We start from the raw sequence: 16,499 nt of genomic DNA, 5'->3' as shown, positions 1-16,499 counted from the left end.
TTATTCCTGATGAATGGCTTTTGCCCGAAACGTCGATTTTGCCTGTCCTCGGATGCTGCCTGAATTGCTGTGCTCTTCCAGCACCACTGATCCAGAATCTGGTTTCCAGCATCTGCAGTCATTGTTTTTACCTTTACAAGGATGTTGCTATAGTGAGAGGTTGAATAGGCTGGGGCCGTTTTCGCTGGAGCATCGGAGGCTGAGGGGTGATCTTATAGAGGTTTATAAAATCATGTGGGACATGGATAGGATAAATAGATAAAGTATTTCCTCTGGAGTGGGAGAGTCCAGAACTAGAAGGCATAGGTTTAGGGTGAGAAGGGAAAAATATAAAAGAGACCTAATGGAAACATTTTGACGCAGAGGGTGGTACGTGTATGGAATGAGCTGCCAGAGGATGTGGTGGGGGCTGGTACAATTGCAACATTTAAAAGGCGTCTGGATGGGTAGATGAATAGGAAGGTTTGGAGGGATATGGGCTGGATGCTGGCATGGTGGGACTAGATTGGGTTGGGATATCTGGTCAGCATGGATGAATTGGACCTAAGAGTCTGTTTCCATGCTACATATCTCCCTGACTCGATGACTATGACTCTATAAGGTCTAGGTGACTGAAAACCGATGCAAGTTTGGAAGAATATTGAGAAGGTTGGACCAAACTGAAACGAGGAATTAAGAGGGCTAAAATGGATCATGAGATATCCTTAGTGAGCAGGATTAAGGAAAATCCCAAAGCCTTTTATTCATATATCAGGAGCAAGAGGGTAGCTAGAGAAAGGGTTGGCCCACTCAAGGACAAAGGAGGAAAGTTTTGTGTGGAGTTAGAGAAAATGGGTGAGATTCTTAATGAGTACTTTGCATTGGTATTCACCGAGGAGAGGGACATGACGGATGTTGAGGTTAGGGATCTATTTTTGATTACTCGAGGTCAAGGTGGCATAAGGAAGGAGCAAGTGTTAGGTATTCTAAAAGGCATTAAGTTGAACAAGTCCCAGTCCGGATGGGACTTACCCTAGGTTACAGAGGGAAGTGAGAGAGGAAATAGCTGCGGCTTTAACAGGTATCTTTGCAGCATCTTTGAATCCACGAGAGGTTGCAGAGGATTGGAGAAATCCTCTTGTTGTCCCCTTGTTTAAGAAGGGTAGCAGGGATAATCTAGGTAAGTACAGACATATGAGCCTGACGTCAATGGTAAGGAAGCTGCTGGAGAAAATACTAAGGGATAGGATATATACCCATTTGGAAGAAAATGGGCTTATCAATGATAGCAACGTGGTTATGTGCAGGGAATTCCATGTCTTACAAACTTAATAGAATTCTTTGAAGAGGTGACAAAGTTGATTGATGATGTAGATGTCATATAAATGGACTTTAGTAAGGTGTTTGATAAGGTTCCCCATGGTAGGCTGCAGGAGAAGGTAAAGTAACATGGGGTCAAGGGGTTCTAGCTAGATGGATAGAGAACTGGTTGGGCAACAGGAGACAGAGTAGGAGTAGAACTGAGTTTCTCAAAATAGAGATCTGTGACCAATGGTGTCCCACAGGGATCCATTCTGTAACCACTGTTGTTTGTGATATATATCAATGATTTGGAGGAAGGTATAAGTAAAGTAACATGGGGTCAAGGAGTTCTAGCTAGATGGCTAGAGAACTGGTTGGGCAACAGGAGACAGAGTAGGAGTGGAACTGAGTTTCTCAAAATAGAGATCTGTGACCAATGGTGTCCCACAGGGATCCATTCTGTAACCACTGTTGTTTGTGATATATATCAATGATTTGGAGGAAGGTATAAGTTGCCTCATTAGCAAGCTTGCAGATGACACTAAGATTGGTGGAGTAGCAGATAATGAAGGGAACTGTCCGAGAATACAGCAAATTATAGATAAATTGGAGAGATGGGCAGAGAATTGGCATATGGAGTTCAATCCGGACAAATGCGAGGTGATGCATTTTGGAGGATGCGATTCAAGAGTCAACGATACAGTAAATGGAAAAGTCCTGGGGAAAACTGATGTACAGAGAGCTGTGTGTGTTCAGGTCCATTGTACCCTGATGGTGGTAATACAGGTTCGTAGAGTCTTCAAGAAAGCAAACGGCATGCTTTCCTTCATTGGACGGGGTATTGAGTACAAGAGTTGGCAGGTCATGTTACAGTTGTATAGGACTTTGGTTTGGCCACATTTGGAATACTGTGTACAGTTCTGGTCACCACGTTACCAAAAGGATGTGAATGCTTTGGAGAGGATGCAGAGGAGGTTCACCAGGATGTTGCCTGGTATGGAGGGTGCTCGCTATAAGGAGAGGTTGAGTAGATTAGGATTATTTTCATTGGAATGAAGGAAGTTGAGGGGGTCCTAATTGAGGTCTACAAAACCATGAGAGGTGTAGACAGGGTGGATAGCAAGGAAAGTTTTCCCAGAATGGGGGACTCAATTACTCAGGGTCACATGTTCAAGGTGAGGGAGGGAACGTTTTAAGGGAGATATGTGTGGCAAGTTCTTTTATATAGAGGATGATGGGTGTCTGAGTGGAGGTAGAGGCAGGCATGATAGTGTCATTTAAGATGTATCTAGACAGATACATATATGGGCAGGGAGCAGAAGGATACAGATCCTTGGAAAATAGGTGACAGGTGTAGATAGAGGATTTGGATCAGTGCAGGCTTGGAGGGCCGAAGGGCCTTTTTCTGTGCTGTAATTTTCTTTGTTCTTTGTTCTTCCAGCTTCCTGTTTGTCAACAATCATTGAGACCCCATACCCACTCTGCCTGCTCCTCTTTGGCAAGTCAATCTAAAATATATTCAGCAGGTCTTGTAGTATCTGTGGAGATAGAAACAGTGAACATTTCAAGTCCATTGTGACTCCTCTTCAGAATGTATCAGACTGGAAATGTTAATTGTGCTTTCCTCGACACAAACCTGCTGAGTTTCTCCAACATTCTTCATTGGTTTCAGATTTCATGCAGTTGCACCATTTTTCTCTACGTAAAATGTGTTCATATCCCTTGCGATAGAGCCTCACTAACCTCCTCAATATAATGATGGAGAGAAAACTGTTTACACTGTAACATCAGCTGAACTAGCCTGATGTCTATGGATTAAGGAATATAGATCTTTATGCATGCTGGAGATTAGTCCCTCAGGTAAAAAAAAATGCCCTAATTTACCCACAAGGGTTAAACGCTTGTGATTTTTAAAATGTATTCATTCATGTGGGCATTACTGGATAGGTCAGCATTTATTGCCCATCCCTAAATGCTCTGACAGCAATTAAGAGTCAGTCACATTGCTGTGGGCCTGGAGTCACATGTTGGCCAGACTAGGTAGGGATGACAGTTTCCCTCCCAAAAGGACATTGGTGAACCAGGTAGGTTCTTCCAAAAATAGATTCATGGTCATCATTAGCTTCTTAATTCCAAATTTTTTTACTGAATTAAAATTTCACCATCTGCCATTGTGGGATTTGAACCCAGTTCCCCAGAACATTACCTGGTTCTCTGGATTAATAGTTGACCAAGTATACCACTAGGCCATCATCTACCACAAAACTAAATTACAATGGTAAATCATTATGACAAAATTGGGTACTGCAAGATAAATTGGAGTGGTGAGGGTTTTGGGGGGTAGGTAAAAGTACATAAAAGGAAAGTCTATGGTAAGAGCAATTTGTATCTTTTGTCTAAGTATAGATACTGAGCACGTGGAATTTCATTCAAGTGACATCAGAACACACAGCTTATGCACTAGTGTTGGTAAGAAAGGATATCATACTGGGAGCCCTATTGGCTCCAATTCTACATGTAATAAAACCTGTTGCTGTTCACTCATTGGAGTGTAGATCCCACATTATTAACAGTGTTAAGGCTGATGCTCAAGGTCACGTCACTGGGAACACCAAGCTCTCCCATGCTCTGAGGTTACAGGTATAACCAGTGACAAATTTCATGTGGATAACCTTTCTGATGTGTAGACCTCTCATTGATTTATTTTTCACTGAGGTTCAGGTAGGTGAATTGTACCCTGAATACTTGGGGCAGAGATGGTCTCCTCCAAAGAATCACCTCCCTCTTCCAGCAATTTGTCCAACTTTGTGTTACGTCTCCTTATTCTCCCTACACTCTCCACTGTAAGTGGGTTCAAACTACATCCTCCATGTACAAGGGTAAGTGGTTTGTGCAGAATCACTGAAGTAAGGACACATGCCCACAGTATAGGTTTAAACAGCCCAGGGAACCAGTAAAACATTTCTACAATCACGGCAAGGTGCAATGGAAGTCAATTGGAAAGGTTGAAGAGTCGATTACCACTTTGACTAATTCTAGTGGGGTGTAGTCCTTCTGTTGAACTGTGTGTGTGTAAACGGAAGTGTTAACTGAAGCATTGAATTGAAAAATAGTCACACAGGTATTAGATCAGAAGTACATGCTGATTGGCATCACAATCTACTAACACTGCCTATGATGGCATTCTCTGCATGCTGTCAGCACAATACCTAACACAGAGGTCAAGAAACACCCCTGGAGGGATGACAAACTACTGTGTTATGGAGTTGAACAATGAGGTCATACATCATACACCACTGAAACAGGTCATTCAGCCCACCATGTCTGGCCTGGCCCTTTGGTAGACAGACCAAATAAATTACAACTAATTGTTACTCAAAATCCAGTCTCCTCTTTTTGGTGAGGCCAGAATCGGACTGGGCGGCTATATTGGTAAACAGCTTCACTCCATCCACAGGCATGACCCTAACCTTCCAGTCACTTGCTATTTCAATGGACTGTCATGCTTATACCTCTATCCTATAGTTTTATGGTGACACAAATGATGTCTGAGGACTAGTCTACTGAGCTATTATGGGTTGAGATTAGAAACAGGAAAGAAGAGGTCACCTGGTTGGGAGTTTGCTACAGGCCTTTGAATAGTTCCAGAGATGTAAAGGAAAGGATAGCAAAGATGATTCTGGATAGGAGTGATAGCAACAGGGTAGATGTTATGGGGTGTTTAGCTTTCCAAATATCAACTGGGAGTACTATAGTTCAAGTACTTTACATGGGTCAGTTTTTGTCCAGTGTGTGCAGGAGTGTTTCCTGACACAGTATGTGTAGACAGGCCAGCAAGAAGCGAGGCCACATCGGATTTGGTACTGGGTAATGAGCCCGGCCAGGTGTTAGATTTGGAGGTAAGTGAGCTCTTTGGTGATAATAACCACAATTCAGTTACGTTTACTTAAGTGATGGAAAGGGATAGGTATATACTGCTGGGCAAGAGTTATAGCTGGGGGAAAGGCAATTATTGGGGTGACTTGATTGAGGTGTACAAGATGATTAGGGGGTTAGATAGGGTTGACAGTGTGAACCTTTTCCCGCGTATGGAGTCGGGTATTACAAGGGGGCAGAGCTTTAAATTAAGGGGGGGTAGATATAGGACTGAAGTTAGGGGTAGGTTCTTCACACAGCGAGTCGTAAGTTCATGGAATGCCCTGCCAGTAGCAGTGGTGGACTCTCCCTCTTTATGGACATTTAAGCGGGCATTGGATAGGTATATGGAGGATAGTGGGTTAGTATAGGTTAGGTGGGCTTGGATCGGCGCAACATCGAGGGCCAAAGGGCCTGTACTGCACTGTATTCTTCTATGTTCTATGTTCTATGATGCAGTTAGGCAAGATTAAGGATTCATATGATGGGGAAAGAAACTGCAGGGGATGGGCACAATTGATATGTGGAGTTTATTTAATGCGTGTCCTTGATAAGCATGTACCTGGCAGGCAGGGAGGACATTGTCAAGTGCGGGAGCCATGGTTTAATAAGTAAGTTGAATCTCTTGTCAAGAGGAAGAAGAGGGACTATGTTAGGATGAGATGTGAAGGCTCAGGGCGCTTGAAAGTTACAAGTTAACCAGGAAAGACCTAAAAAGAGTTAGTAGGAGCCAGGAGGGGACATAAAAAGTCATTGGCAGAAAGGATCAAGGAAAACTCTAAGGCTTTTTGTAGGTATATCAGGAATAGAAGAATTGACTAGAGTAAGATTAGGGACAATCGAGGGTAGTAGGGGGAAGTTGTGCGTGGAGTCAGAGGAGATAGGAGAAGTGCTAAATGAATATTTTTCGTCAGTATTCACACTAGAAAAAGACAATGTTGGTGAGGAGAATGCTGAGATACAGGTGACTAGACTAGACAGGTTTGAGGTTCACAAGGAGGTGGTGTTAGCAATTCTGGAAAGTGTGAAAATAGATAAGTCCCCTGGGCTGGATTGGATTTATCCTAGGATTGCAGAGCCTTTAGCTTTGATTTTTATGTTGTCATTGTCTACAGGAATAGTGCCAGAAGACTAGAAGATAGCAAACGTTGTTCCCTTGTTCAAGGAGGGGAGTAGCGATAATCCTGTGAGCTTTACTTTAGTTGTGGGTAAAATGTTGAAAAAAGTTATAAGACAGAGGTTTATAATCATCTGGAGAGCAATAAGTTGATTAAGAATAGTCAACATGGTTTTGTAAAAGATAGGTCATGATGAAGGGCTTTTGCCCAAAATGTTGATTTTTTTTTTCCTGCTCCTCGGATGCTGTCTGACCTGCTGTGCTTTTCCAACACCACTCTAATCTTGACTCTAATCTCCAGCATCTGCAGTACCCATTTCTGCCATATGGACAAGAATGGAATAGTGTAGGTTCGATGGGCTTCAGATTGGTTTCACAGGTCAGCACAACATTGAGGGCTGAAAGACCTCTACTGCGTTGTAATCTATGTAATCCTTGGCCTATTGCTCCAGTTTAGGCAATTGCAAGCTTAAGGTACAGCACTTCTTTTTTATTTCAGGCACTTTACAGCCTCAGAACTCAACACTGAATACAAGTTTAGACTGTGAACTCTGTCCTCATTTTTGAATTTCACTCCTTCTGACTCCACCCCTCAATGTCACATTTGAATGGGTTTGCTCTGAGAACTACATTACCTTCTGCTATTAAACACCCACCATTTACATCTTCAACCAGATCATGACTTATTATTAGCACTCTCTTTACCTTTTGCTCTGGGACACCTTTCACATCAGTTCCACTTGCTCCTCCGACTGCAAAGCATCACTTTTCCAGCCTCCTTCAGTTCTGAAGAAAAGTAGTATTGGATTTAAAGCATAATTCCATTTCTCTTCTGCAGATGCTTCCAGACCTCCTTTGTTTTGTTCATCACTTTCTACTTTTATTTTGGATCTCTGGCATTTGCAATAATTTGCTACTATATTTATCTCAATTCCAGGTTGTTTCCTCAGAGTTGTGAAAAATCTATGTTCTGTATTTGCCAATACAGTCTGCACAATTATAGCAGGTGAGTTCATGCAGTATCATCAGTCTGCTCTCAGAGATAGCTACAATGATCAAGTATTGTTGTCTACACTATTCCACAAGTGCGTATAATTCAAATGAGAATATTTATGAACACAAAAGCTGTTGGAAGTCTTTAAAATTGAGAAAAATGTGTGTTCATTAATTATTTTGAAGTAGTCATCTTAGAATTCTTTGATAAAGCATTCCTTCGCTAACAGAGATTAATAAGATTATTCTGCTACAATGAAAGAATTAGATTTCTGTTCTGAACTATAAAATCTTACTTATGATCAACAAAGCAACAAATAGAACAGGAGTTACAGGTGAAGGTTTCAAACTTATATAGAAAAATAATCCCCTTTTAATAGATTCTCATCATAAGGTATAATATGTTTGAAAAGTAACAATTGAAAATATATCATTGTTTAAATAATGCAGCAGGACCCAGACAACATTTTAGGCTTGGACTGAAAAGTGGCAATTAGCATTTGTGCCATAAAATGCCAGACAATTACCATCTCCAATTAGGATCTAACTACTACCCCTTGGCATTTAATAAATGCCCCACTATCAACATCCTGGGGGGTTACCATTGACCAGGCACTGAACTGGATTAGCTGTATAAGTACAGTGGCTACAAGACCAGGTCAGAGATTAGGAACCCTGCAGCCGGTAACTCTCTTCCTGACTCTCATAAGTTTGTTAACCATCTACAAGACACACGTTTGGTGTGTAATAGAACACTCCCAACTTGCCTGGATAAGTGCAGCTCTAACTATAGTCAAGAAGCTTGATGCTCTTTGGACAAAACAATCTGTTTGATTGGCATCACATCCACAAACATCCACTTTCTCCACCACCAAAACTGTTGTGTGCTGTTTACTGATGCTACAGAAATTAATCAAAGATCCTTAGACATAACTTCCTTCTGCAAGAACTATCATCTAGAACGACAAGGATAGCAGGGATCTTCAAAACATGCACTTTCCCCTCCAAGCCACTTACCATCCTGACTTGCAAACATTCCTTTACTGTCACTGGGTCAAACTCCCGGCAATCCCGCCCTAATGGCTTTCCTGTCTACTTACAGCACTTGAACTGCAGCGTTTGGAGAAGGCAGATCCAGCATCTTGTCAAAGGCAACTCGGGATGGGGAATAAATGTACAAGTGAATAAAAGATATAAGTTCTCAAACTTTACACAAATTGGTATATTCATAGTGAGGCCAGTACTGAGGAAATGCTGCATGGTTGGATGTACAATATTACAGATATATTTATAAAGCATGATACTACTTGGCCTGTCTGATAGATGTCAAGCATTCCATAATACTATTCAAAGACAAGCTAGGAAGTTCTCCCTGGTCTCCAGGTCAATATTCTGTCTCTCAAGCAGCATCACTGATTAACAGAATAGTTGATTATGTATCTTGTTATTGTTTATGGGACAGTAAATGTAGCAGATGGCAGAGCAAGGTAATGGAATCATTTAGGACACAGAAGGAGACCATTCAGCCCCTCGAGTCCATGCCAGGTCTTCACAGAAGAATCCAGTCTGTCCGACCCACTCCTTGTAGCTATACATCTTTATTAACTACAAATGTACTTTCAATTTTCTTTTGAAATCATTTGTTTCCGTTTCCACCGCCCTACATTTTAATTGCGAAACAATTTAACTGGCTGTCAGATCATTCCTTCTGGATACCTCCAGAGAAACTCAGTCTTATTGTGTCATCACTAAAGAAAGCAACTGGAAAAGCCTATTCAATTGACACTGAGAGCTAAGGTTGCCATAGGAACCAAGGAGTTAATACTTTTCAGAATGTGAAACTTTTTGTAGCCCTAGGCTTCTGCCAAGTTCAATTAAGACCTGGGTGACTTGGAGCTTAAGCACAAAGGATGACTTTACAACCAAATGACTCGAGGCTCTGATCTACTGAAGGTATTAACATAGCAACCAAACCTGATAAAACGAAAAAAAGAGATATTTTCCTTCGTGTTAAGATCAGGTAAGATGGAGTCAAATGACACATGCACCCCACCCCCACTCCAATCCCCTCCACCTCACCTCTGCTGAATTGACAGCAACATTCTTTCTTGTTTGAAAAGAATATATTTTCTTATTCAAAGGTACTTAACTTTTTACAAAGTTAAAAATCACACAACACCAGGTTATAGTCCAACAGGTTTAATTGACAATCACCTGATGAAGGAGCGTCGCTCTGAAAGCTAGTGTGCTTCCAATTAAACTTGTTGGACTATAACCTGGTGTTGTGTGATTTTTAACTTTATCCAAATTAAGTGCCCATACACTAAACAAAGACTATACAGTTATAAGATCGAAACAGAATACTGCAGATTCTGGAGATGTAAATCTTAAAAGGTCTGGCAGCATCTGAAGGGGTCTGGAAAATTAGAGTCAAGATTCGAGTGGTGCTGATTCCTGATGAAGGGGTTTTGTCCGAAAAGGCTATTTCCCTGCTCCTCGGATGCTGCCTGACCTGCTGTGCTTTTCCAGCACCACTCTAATCTTGACTCTGATCTCCAGCATCTGCAGTCCTCACTTTCACCTGGAAAATTATAGAGCCATGCAGCTATATGGTTTTCTGATGTTTGTCAATGAAGGAGCGACTGGAGCAGAAGGTGCTCAGAGGAAAAGGTCTTTCTGAATTTCTCCTCCATCGTCTGTTTACACTCCAATGAAAAGGATTTGAGGCAGATAGGAGGTGGGTTACTGATCACATAATTCCCAGCCTATCCTGTTCTTGTAACCACAGTTTTTATAATATCAATCCAATTCAGTTGTGGTAAAAGTAATAACCATGATGTTGATCATGGGGTATGCTGTGGAGGAGGAATTCCTTCAGCGTGTACGAAATGGTTTCCGGGATCAATGAGAAGCAGAATCAATTAAAATGGTTAAGCCCAGTGACATGTTGCCATCTGTGCTGCCGGGATATCCAGGAGGTAGAGCTGATGATTATCCCTCCAACACTTCCCCATGATGGTCCGAGGAGGTTAATGGACTCTCTTCTGCTGGGGATGGTTGGTCCATGGTGGGGGTTGGTTCAACCTGTAAAGACATGAGAGACATATCCCCACAGGAGTGGTTCCTGTCTTCTGCCACGGCAGGAATCCTTTCCTGGGAAGGGGTGAGGACACAGATATCTGGCCTCACAGCGCAAGGAACTCAGGTTCAATTCCAGTAGGCGATTGTCCATGTGAAGTATACATGTTCGCTTTGTATTTGCATGGGTTGCCTCTGGGTGCAGGCTAGATGGATTGGCCACACCACATTGTCCTGTAGTGTCCAGAGTTATGTAGGCTCGGGTGAGTTAGCCATCGTAAAATGTGGGGTTACCGTGATCAAGTGGGCCTGCGTAGGATGCTCTTCAGAGGGTTGGTGCAGACTCAATGGGCCAAATAGCCTCTTTCCACATTGGTGAATGTAAGAATATGTGATCTCCTGTTCCCTTACAATCAGCAGTGGAAGTCATGATACTAGATGACGCCCAGCTTGATCCGAGGTTGCCAACCAGGTTATTGCTATCTCAGCCGTCTGGAGGAAAGCCTAGCAGCATAGGAAATGGTATCTTTACTCATTAAGTTAAAGAACATAAACATATTACTTATTTCAGTTTGGCGGAGATAATACATTGAGGTCTCTACGGACAGCTAGACTTCCATTAAAATACACGGAGTAAGTCATTTCAAAAGTGCTGATGTCTTTAATATCATTTCAAGGCTGTCAAGTAAACCTTCTATGAAAAAGACACCTGCAAAATTTAAAACCTGGAATCATAGGCAATGATATTTGGAAAACCAGAAGATTTGAAATTTATCCATCAGACCATTTTTATCTTCACAAAATTTGAAAATTATGATCAGAATGTTAAATAAGTATTAAGACATCAAATCACAAAAATGTCTTAAAATTTGCTCACCATAGTCTTCAGACTTGTCAAAGATTCATTAACAATTCTGAGTAAAGTTGCAAGTGCAGTTAATGAAGAGCACATGAAGCTAATAGAAGAGATTAGTCAGGGGTGTAGAATCTGTAAAAGGTCCCTGAGGAAGTTGCCATGTTCTATTGTAAGCCTTCCCCTTTGGCACACTCTTGAAGTATATACCATGGAATTAAAAGGATTTTGTGAAAGACAGAAATGTTTTCATTCTATGTTTGCAGATCTTGCAACCAGATCTACAATAATATATATTACATTTTTTTATTCATTCATGAGATTCAAAATACGGGCCAGCGTTTATTGCCCAACCCCAATTGTCCAGGGGGCAGTTAAGAGTCAACTGCATTGGAATAAGGACATTAGTGAACCAAATGGGTTTTTTCAACAGTGGATTCATGGTCATCATTTAACTCTTAACTCCAAGTTTTTTTTTGATCAATTTCAAATTCCACCATCTGTCATGGCAGGATTTGAACCTGGCTTCCCAGAACATTCCAGATAATGTCACTACACCATCACTTCCCATATTAATGACAAAACAGCTATTGAAAACATCAAGGGGAAATGAATAGGAGCCAAACTTTGGAGAGAGGGGAAGGGAGGTGGAGACCTTGCAAAGGCTTTGATTGACATTGGATGGGAATTTACCAGTGACTAGTTCAGGGCTGTGTTTGACAATATGAACATAATGCTCATGGATACCTCTGCTGAAAGCCCTCTTGATTTTGGAATCTCTTAAAAGAAATGATTGTGGACTCTGAGCATTAATCAGTGGAGTATTGCAAATAATCGGTGGCAGATCAACCAAGCTGTGAGGTGAAACAGCCTGATTTCGGTGAGTTTAGCAAAGAATGATAATCCCTACCAGTAAAGTCTCCAGGTGAAATTCCTACTTTGCTTCTCTGCTGTGTTATTTTCCTTGTGCTGTGGAAGGTACTACATCTGATCTTCTACAAATTTAGATGTTTATTTATTGGGAGATGGCATTTCATCAATGTTGCGATCTCAAAAAAATTCAGACAGCTCTTAGGCTTCATATCAGGCAATGCATCATAGAATTGAATTTGCGATATTGCTTTAAACAATAAATAAGAAAGTCATAGGGAATGCTAAGATCATGGTAAGGTCACAGGTCATGGTAGTAAGACAGTAATCATGAATGCTGCCTCATAGGATTAATTCCTCACGATTAGTCAGAATTAATTACAAATTCTCTAATTCTGAACAGCTGACAGAAGTAAACATGGCTCCTACTATATCAAGGCCTCGTGCATATTTTTCAAAGAAAATGGGCATCATTAGCAATGCCAGCCATTGGTAGTTGCTCTGGAGAGGGCAGTGGTGAGCTGCTACCTTGAATTTCCACAGTTCATGTGGTGTGTGGACACCCATGGTGCAAGAAGGGAGTTCCTGTCTTTTGACCCAAGGACAATGTAGGAACAGTAATAAAGGTCCAAATCAGGGTTGTGCACGGAAATCCACAGGTGATGGTAGCCCCATATATTTTCTGCCTTTGTTTTCCAGGGTGGTGCAGGTTGCAGATCTGAAGGTGCTATTGGTGAGTAGATGTTCTGTATGTTATTGATAAATGCATTGCTGTCACTGTTACAAGAGTTGTGGGTGGGGTAGAGATCAGAGTGGTGCTGGAAAAGCACAGCAGGTCAAGCAGTATCCGAGGAGCAGGAAAATTGACGTTTCGGGCAAAAGCCCTTCATCAGGAATGGAGGCCAATTGTGGGTGGAGTGCCAATCAAGCAGATAGCTTTGGTCAAAATTCATGAGTATTAATGGAGCTAAAGCCACCCAGGCAAATTGAATGATTTCTGTTACGATCCTGGCTTGTGTGTAGTTATTGGTAGATGTGGTTTGAAATGACCGGAGGTTAATGGCAATGGCAACCCCACAGGATGTTGATGGTGCAGCATTCAGTTATGGAAATGTGTTGCTGGAGAAGCGCAGCAGGTCAGGCAGCATCTAGGGAACAGGAGAATTGACGTTTCGGGCATTAGCCCTTCTTCAGGAATTCAGGAATATGATTCCTGAAGAAGGGCTAATGCCCGAAACGTCGATTCTCCTGTTATCTAGATGCTGCCTGACCTGCTGCGCTTCTCCAGCAACACATTTCCATCTCTGATCTCCAGCATCTGCAGACCTCATTTTCTCTTCAGCATTCTGTTATGGTCATTAGATTTTTTTATTAGATTCCCTACAGTGTGGAAACAGGCCCTTCAGCTCAACAAGTCCACACTGACCCTCCAAAGAGTAACCCACCCAGACTCATTCACCTACTAATGCACCTATCACTGTGGTTTGAAATGACTGGAGGTTAATGGCAATGGCAACCCCACAGGATGTTGATGGTGCAGCATTCAGTTATGGTCATTAGATTTTTTTATTAGATTCCCTACAGTGTGGAAACAGGCCCTTCAGTTCAACAAGTCCACACTGACCCTCCAAAGAGTAACCCACCCAGACTCATTCACCTACTAATGCACCTATCACTATGGGCAATTTAGCATGGCCAATTCACCTGGCCTACACTGCGGGAAGGAACCGGAGCACCCGGAGGAAACCCGAGCAGACAGTCACCCGAGGCTGGAATCGAACCCGGGTCCCTGGCGCTGCGAGGCAGCAGTGCTAACCAATGAGCCACTGCCACAAGATTTCCGTTTGGGGAGCATTTTCCTGACCCCATTAAAACCCTGGAATGTTGCAGCAAAGAAAGTGATTGGAGCAAGAATCCCATCCCTGGGTGGTTTCGAACCACCAACCTTTCGATTAACAGCCAAACGCGTTGACCAATTGCACCACAGAGACTGGCTTTTGAAGATCGAGGCAGATTGTCTCTTGCAGTGAAAGAGTTAAAGAACAGAATGTGGTAGTCGATGGGGTAATCAGTGGTAATGTACATGTGAAACACTGGTTAGAGCTATCACGTGAATGGCCAATCGCCCAGAGCTGTTACTTAGGTGAAATTTTGAATGGAGAAAAGCAGTAATGGTTAAAGATGCATTCTGGGAAGTTGATTGAATAGTCAGGATGATGAACAAGGATTAAGGTTCTTAGACTGAGCGCAAGAGCAGGAAGTAAGAAAATGAAATACTGCTATTACTTCTGATAGGAGGTCCAAAAGTCATACTTGCACCAGAAAATGAGCATGCACCAGAAAAATATCTATTTATAGTGCAAGAAGGAGAGGCACATTTGTAGTCTTGGCTACATACAGCACGTGGGGGCTTAAATAAATCTCACAATTACATAACCATCACAGGGCAGATTCCGTTATATCCATCAGTGTAGATCAATCAACATAAAGATGTTTTTCCACAGGGCAATACTTTTGGGTTTTTGAAATTGTGCAAATAGGCAGCAATTGCTAATGGAAAGCGATGGAACTCAACAGAGTCAGACTGGTTACAACACAGGGGACCATTCAGCCCATTGTCTCTCCATGGACATTCTGGGTCTCACCCGTTTATCTCCCCACAGCCCAGCACAGGCTTTCCTTTCAAATAACACTCTTGTCAAGATAATACTCTTGTCACAGACAGCAGGGAAAGGTGAATTCAATGACTTGTTTTTTAGGTGGTGGTTTCTCCAAACCCTGCTTGTGAAATTCTTCATAGCCGAAACAAAGTATATTTTATTACCGTATTCAAATCGCAGGGAGGATGGTTCACAAAATACAATTTTCATACCCAAGCATCCATGAAAGAAAGAAAAGAAAAAGGACAGGAGGGAGGTTACAAATTACAAACTCCTTTACAATAAAGACATCAGAATTAGTTCATATGAATTACGGAGTCTTGTAACTCAATGCCAAGTTGCGTACCTTTCAGTTGATGGTGCACAGAAGTGTCTTGCATAGGAGTTCAGAAGCAGTTCAATTCCCTGCTAAGCTGTAATTGTTGTAAGATGGGAATTGGTTCACTTTGCAGTTGAAACTTTTTGGTTTTCTTTGAGAGATACTGAGGTCAGATGCAGCGTTTCAGCAAAATCTGGAGTTACATCCTCTTCTGGTTTAACAAGAAAGCGGAGATATTGTGATAAGTCTCACGTGAATGCAACTCTCTCACTCTCTCCCTTCTCTTTCCTCTCTCTCCCATTAAATCTGAGGTCAAGGGCAGCTCGGTGGCTCAGTGGTTAGCACTGCTGCTTCACAGGGACTGGGGTTTGATTCCAGCCTCGGGCGACTGTCTGTGTGGAGTTTGTACATTCTCTCAGTGTCTGCGTGGGTTTCCTCCAAGTAGTCTGGTTTCCTCCCACAATGCTAAGATGTGCAGATTTGGTGAATTGGCCATGCTAAATTACACATAGTGTTCAAGGATGGATAGGCTAAGTGTATTAGTCAGGGGAAATATAGGGTAGGGGAATGGGTCTGAGTGGGTTACTCTTTGGAGGTTTGCTGTGAACTTGTTAGGCCGAATGGCCTGTTTCCACACTGTAGGGATTCTATGAATTTTATGAATTCAGCTTTCTGCACTATCCCATCCCTTCCTCAAATCCATTGGGCCCTCCAGTACTCCCCTGCCCTAGTCTGATACTACATTGAGCTTCACTTTGTCAATATTCTTTCAACAAAATCACCTTCTTCATTGGGCCTTCCTTCTACTTCCTCACAGACTCACCCTCACCAAACTGCGGTCCACTTACCACCTTCTCTCCTATGTTAAGAGATTGTGTACACAGGAATAGCTAGACTAAACATAGAACATGGTAAAAACAATGACTGCCGATGCTGGAAACCAGATTCTGGATCAGTGGTGCTGGAAAAGCACAGCAAATTCAGGCAGCATCTGACGAGCAGCAAGAGATAAGCTAGAGGAGGGTGGGGGTGGAGAAAGTAGCATAGAGTACAATAGGTCAGTGGGGGAGGAGATGAAGGTGATAGGTCAGGGAGGAGAGGGTGGAGTGGGTAGGTGGAAAAGGAGCTAGGCAGGTCGGACAAGTCCGGACAGGTCAAGGGGACAGTGTGGACCTGGAAGTTTGAAACTAGGATGAGGTGGGGGAAGGGGAAATGAGGAAGCTGTTGAAGTCCATATTGATGCCCTGGGGTTGAAGTGTTCCGAGGCGGAAGATGAGGCGATCTTCCTCCAGGCGTCTGGTGGTGAGGGAGCAGCGGTGAAGGAGGCCTAGGACCTCCATGTCCTCGGCAGAGTGGGAGGGGGAGTTGAAATGTTGGGCCACGGGGCGGTTTGGTTGATTGGTGCGGGTGTCT

The 16,499-nt window shown here is 42.5% G+C and overlaps 1 long non-coding RNA gene and 1 other non-coding gene across 2 annotated transcripts in view; one reads left to right on the top strand and one right to left on the bottom strand.

Moving 5' to 3' along the window:
• Nucleotides 1-7,249: 7,249 nt before the first annotated feature.
• The window catches only part of LOC122556263, a 38,961-nt gene continuing 29,711 nt past the window's right edge, over nucleotides 7,250-16,499 (top strand). Inside the window, exons 1-2 of the long non-coding RNA XR_006313486.1 lie at nucleotides 7,250-7,319; nucleotides 12,807-12,840. This is a non-coding gene — a long non-coding RNA (uncharacterized LOC122556263). The remainder of the gene's footprint in view (nucleotides 7,320-12,806; nucleotides 12,841-16,499) is intronic.
• Nucleotides 14,025-14,098, bottom strand: trnan-guu. Its single transcript has one exon. It is a non-coding gene; the product is annotated as a tRNA-Asn (tRNA).

The sequence above is a fragment of the Chiloscyllium plagiosum genome, chromosome 13 (genome assembly GCF_004010195.1).
Source record: "Chiloscyllium plagiosum isolate BGI_BamShark_2017 chromosome 13, ASM401019v2, whole genome shotgun sequence".
In the NCBI taxonomy this organism is placed as follows: domain Eukaryota; kingdom Metazoa; phylum Chordata; class Chondrichthyes; order Orectolobiformes; family Hemiscylliidae; genus Chiloscyllium; species Chiloscyllium plagiosum.
The sequence above is the reverse complement of the archived record's forward strand: the minus strand, read 5'-3'. Positions and strand labels throughout refer to the sequence as shown.